Source organism: Coenobita brevimanus, chromosome 48 (genome assembly GCF_032717465.1).
Source record: "Coenobita brevimanus isolate Jiangsu-jjx chromosome 48, ASM3271746v2, whole genome shotgun sequence".
Classification (NCBI taxonomy): domain Eukaryota; kingdom Metazoa; phylum Arthropoda; class Malacostraca; order Decapoda; family Coenobitidae; genus Coenobita; species Coenobita brevimanus.
The window spans coordinates 13006623-13012944 of record NC_137001.1 but is presented as its reverse complement, the minus strand read 5'-3'; positions in this window follow the sequence as shown (position 1 = coordinate 13012944).

The window sequence follows — 6322 nt, the reverse complement described above, 5'->3', positions numbered from 1 at the left end:
ATGATGACGCAGACCTGATGGGACATTCTCCCTCATTTGGTCTGAGCAGCAAGTAAGGTCAGGTGCGGGTAAGGGGATGGGTCTATTATGATGTGGCAGGGGTAAACCAGCTATGCTGTCGGGCAGTGCTGTAGATGTCACTGATTGCACTGCGCAGTTGACCCTTGTGCGGTGTGGTGCGGTGAGGATCTGTCCCTTCTCCCCTTTGGGGCTAAGATCCGAATGAATGTGTTTGAATGGATGAGTAAATGGGGAGTGTGTCGTCCTGTCTCGGCTACCTTCCTTTCCTTAGGGGAAGCAGCCTAGGTATATAGATAGAGATAGAATGTTTAAACACACGCTTACCATGTGATGTAATGTGATGTGATGTCAGCTGACTTTGTTGTGTGGACTGAGATTTCAACTCATCGTAGTTTTCGTCACCCACTGACCACTGAATTATTCCAAGATAATGGTAAGTAAAGCAAACATATTAAAAGAAGTCACCTTTTATTCACATAATAAAACTTAAAGAGTGTCATATGACTATTCTCGCTTCCCGCTTGACAGTTGTGTGACCGTCGTCTGCTGAGCTGAACCACACAACAACAACAACGAAACCGAGTTTAACCGACCCATAAGTAAACAAACAGCCGAGGGAGACGACCATACAGAGCTTTTCCCTGGTGTTCTGAATATTTTATGGTCTTGTATATATATATATATATATATATATATATATATATATATATATATATATATATATATATATATATATATATATATATATATATATATATATATATATATATATATATATATATACAACGTATGGTCAGTTGTACACTTGTATTTGAACAAATTCTCAAACAATATCCTCAGCTAGAGCTCGAGTATCGTCGTGTGCTGCTGCAGAGCCGTGTCTTAGGACGCAGCTTGATTTTTAAAGTAATTTTTGGGGAAAAAAAATGCATCCCATGACACGGACAGTACTAAATCACCAGGCGCCATAATTTGGTTATATGATTACCACCCAGCGTTGTAAATGGTTTCCTGGTGTACACGAAACCATTTGGCTTATCACTCAGTGTAGAGTTACCCATATGCAGAAGGAAGAGGAAATAAAGAAGGAAACAAAGACAAGAGAAGGGAAGGAAAGAATGGAGGAAAAGGTAGTCACCCGAAAGCAGCAGTACTTCTAGTGAGTGGGCAGTGAGCACCCCCACCTACCACTATAATAATAGTAATAATAATAATAATGATAATAATAATAATAATAATAATAATAATAATAATAATGATAACAATAATAATAATAATAATAATAACCATCATCATCACCATCATCATCATCATCATCATCATCATCAGGACCTCCTTTCCCACCCAAGGGTAGGGTGAGGAGTAGCAATGTCCAGACAGCACAAACTTGCCCAATCCAAATAGGCCACACTTCCATTCTCTCATCATTCAAGCCCCCAGCATCTTGGCTCTACCAGATAAGCCAAAAACATTCACCACATTCTGCAGCTTCACACAAACGTATCCGATTGAGTCAGTGCAGACGCTGCTATGCTCACAAGGGGTGCCAAAATCCCTGATCATGCACTTCTCCTCACAACATTCATCCAGCCAGCTCGATCTCTTGTCAGTTTCCTAGCCTTACCGTCTTCCAAACTTCTTCCTCAAACACTCATTCACCATATCTCTCAACCTTCTTCTTGCCCTACCTCCCCTCCTTCCTCCTTCAAATTCGCTAAGGTATACCCTTTTTACCAGTCTATTGTTATCCATTCTTTCCACATGACCACACCATCCCAGCACACTCTCTTTGATTCTGGTGTCCACCGACTTCCTCACTCAACACCTTTCACGAATCACATTATTTCTTATCCTATCCACCCACTGCACTCCACATACATTCCTCAGCAGTCCCATCTCCACTGCTCTTACTCTTGACTTTTCATTTTCATGTCACACCAAAGTCTCACACCCATATGTTAAAGATGGCACTAACACTCCTTCATGGAAGCCTCGTGCAGCTGCAACACTCAAACCTCTGTTTCATATCAAGGCCTTCATTGCACCAGCTACTTTTCCTCCTTGTGTCACTCTAGTTTCAACTTCTTTTGCACATTTTCCTCTCTTTTCTATCAATGTGCCCAAGTATTTCAACTCTCTCATCAATTGCAGTCTCTCTCCATTCACTATGAAATCACACTGGGAGTCACATCTCTCAGTGACCATCACTTTACCCTTCTCTACATTTACTCTTAAGGCACGACACTCACAGACAACAGCAAAACTCTGCACTAGCCCGTCAAGTTCTTGTCCGGTACTTGCAAGCAGTACTGCATCATGAGCATACAACAAACAGGAGATATTCCATGTATCATCATTCATTACCAACGCCAGCCCTCTCTCCATTACTCGTATTTTTACTTCTCTCATCACCTCATCCATTTATATATATTGAACAACCATGGGGACATCCAACAACCTTGTCGCACGCCAACACCGATCGCGAACCATCCACTTAGATGCCCATTAACCATTAAACATACTTCGCCCACCACCATAGAAACTCATGACAGCACCTAGCAGCCTACCATCTACACCATACGTGCGCAAAACTTTCCACAATCCTTCTCTGTCTACTTAGTCGTATGCTTTTTCCAGGTCCATGAATGCCATAAACACCTTATGGTCCTTCTCACAAGCCTTCTCTGCTATCTGTCTCACTGCAAATACTTGATCCACACATCCTTTGCCACTCCTAAAGCCACCCTGTTCATGACTCACTAGGACTTCTGATATCTCTCTTACTTGCTCAATAATAATTCTTCCATATACCTTCCCTGCCACACTCAATAGCCTTATGCCATGATATTTCTTGCACTCACTTCGCTCACCTTTATTTTTGTACAGGGGTAAACTCACAGCCTTTTTCCACTCTGCAGGCACAGTTTCACACATCCATGCCTTCTTACATATCTCCAACAAGCACTTCATTCCACTCTCTCCAGTACACTTAAGAATCTCTGTGTACACCTCATCAACCCCAGCTGCTTTCCCATTTTTCAGCCGTTTCACAGTGCTCTTCACTTGTGCGAGTGTCACGTCTCCTGGCACTGCATTCCTTCTCTGCACACCCCCAAAACCAATCATGTTTACAGCTGCTCTGCTCTCACTATTCCCATTCATCAGGCTTTCAAAATATTCTTTCCATCTGGTCCTTACTTCATCTCCATGGTTTAGTAACCTACCACCTGCATCCGTCACACCATCACATTACTTTCTGCTTTCACTTCTTCAATTCTGCACCTCTTTCCAAAATAACTTCCTATTTTCAGAGTAGTTTCCATTCATTTTTCTTCCCAGATGATCATTTACCTCCATATTTTTCCTCTTCACTAGTCTCCTTACGTGCTTCTTGCTCTCGATATACTCATTTCTTATTTCAACTGAACTCCTATCCTTTAACCACTTTAGCTACTTCTTCCTCTTTTCCTCCATCGCTCTTTTAACCTCCTCATCCCACCATGCCGCACCCTTCTTTTTTGTTGATACTCTTGCCACACCACACACCACTTTAGCATTGCTAACTAAGCAATCCCTATATGCATACCACAGGCTGTCCAGATCCAATTCATTCCGGTTCACTGATTCTAACTCATCATCTTCTATGGTCCTGTAATCATCTGCTATTTCTTTGATACTCAGCTTCTCAACTTTCAGTCTTTCTCCCTGACTGCTGCTCTCTCTCTTGATCCACATCGCTCCTCTCAGCTCGATCTTGCATACCACGATCATATGATGTGACAGACCTCCTCATCGTCTTCTCACAGCCCTCATATCAGCAACCATTCCCATCATCGACCTCTCTACGAGCAGGTATACTCCTTTTACTTTATATTGGGCTAAAATTGACCTCTCTCCATTTTGAATGCTTAGTTGTAATAAAGGGTTAGCACTAGAATACAGTGCTACTCACGAAGCAGTGCTATGGTAAGGACGAAGGGCTTTAGTATTGTCTTTTTCTGCTACTGACTTATGAGAAACTGGCTGCGAAAGGACGAAAACTTGGGCAAAGTTAGCGTGAAAAGGGTATAGAAAATATATCAGTCCCTGACAGTTTTCTGGTCCTCATTCTAACGTGTGGCAGCGAAGCTTGGAAAATGGCTGGAAAGGTAGAAATAATGAATGAAACGAGAGAAATATATCCGAAAAGAGCATGTAGAGTTACGCAAAGGGACACACAAACAAATAGGGGTGCACGGGAACGTTGTGGTACTGACGTGGATAATACTGAAGGTGTAGGTATGGAGGAGATGGAGAGTGAAAGACTGACTATACTCTTGTCATCTGAACTTGACCTAGAATTTCGCCTTTTTGCAGCATTTTCCACATAAGTCGTGGCGGAAATCGACATTGCTGCGGCTCTACATCCTTCCCATAGCTCTTATCGTGACTAGCACCATATTCAAACATTAATTTATTGTTATTACTCAGAATTTATAACAGAGAGACGACAATTTTAGGCCAAGTTAATGTAAAACGAGAATAGGAGATTGTGAGTGATAGAGATGGAAGGAGATAGAAGAAGAAGACCGAAAATGAGGTGCAGTGAGGTGGAGAGGCATGTGGATTAAAGTGGTGTGGAACGGATAGAGGGCAGCCTGATGGGGAAGCGACACGGGGCCAGGGCAGCGATTTGTGCTTAACCAACCCTTATGTTACTAAGATATAGTGTTATACAATCCTGTCGACTGGTGAAATGGAAGAATTGAACTGACATAAAGTAAAGTGTTACTTGTGAGAATGCGAGAGTTTTGAAGCTACTTTTGTCTTTATTTAGGCAAGTAAAATCCTTCCAATTACTTTATTATTTTGCTTAAAGAGGACAGCCCATGCAAATAATATGCAGATTTTATGGTAACCATCAAATCGGTGAATGCACAGCTGTTGGGTTTATTTATAGGGTCGTAATAACAGCCTACCGACCTGCACTTCCTATCCCTCCCGCTATCACACCACGCCACACCACACCACACCACACCACACCACCCTCAAACCTTACTCATCACACCACACTCCGCACCTCCCACTGCCAAACCTGTGCTCTGTGAAGCAATATCTGCCTGATAAACGATTTGTTGCATCTGATCGTCCTACTGCCACATCACCTTTGTACCTTAGTTCTTTTGCTATTTCTTATGAGACATTGACACCTGCTACGCGACACGCTGTTACGCCTCTCTCTGTTATAAATACACTGCCATACTACACACTGCCAAACCTCTCACTGCCACACCACACATAACCACACATCTCACTATCACATCACACATTGTCACATCTGACATTGCCACACTTCACACTGCCACATCTCACACTGCCACACCACACATTGCCACACCTCACAATGCCACATCTTACACTGCCACACCAAACACTGTTACACATCACACTGCCACACCTAATGCTGTCACACCACACACTGCCACATCTCACGCTCCCACATTTTACACTCCCATATCTTACACTGCCACACCTCACACTTCCACGCCTCACAGTGCCACACTTCACACCACCATACCTCACACTGCTACTTGGTACACCATCAAAAAATATTCACTATTCAAAGGAGCGAAGCGAGCAAGAACACTGTATTTCAGCCAAAATTTGGTGTGGAAAATTCTTGCCTCCAATGATTTCTAATACTTCCCTACTTGTGTTCTTCTCAGCAATTTTACCATTCGTGGCGTGTCATAATATTTTGAAGCTATCATGAATATTGCCGTCATGTGGTACCAGTGTTTATACATATTTTTCAAAAAATGCCAAAAATAGTTAAAAAACAGCCGAAAATAATTCCGCATAGCCAAGAACAGAGTACCATATTTCCCTTCACCTATAAGGCCAATCATGGCATGTTGTACCTTTTTCTTAAACTACCCTGAAAACTGTTATCCTGTGGTACTAGTAGGTTTTCTTAGACAAGAAGGGAGCCAACTCCACCCTACGAACACACACACAGCCACACACACACACACACACACACACACACACACACACACACACACACACAAATTATTATTCTCGCTCGGTGTGGAGGTTTATTTCTTCATCTCTTTATATATATATATATATATATATATATATATATATATATATATATATATATATATATATATATATATATATATATACAGTATATAAATAAATAGGCTTTTGGACCTTAGGTAACCTCTAACAGTGAAATGCAGGTATACTGCAGGTGTTAGAATATACTGGCTCAAATCAATACTACTTCACTGATATATGAGAATACGTAATTATT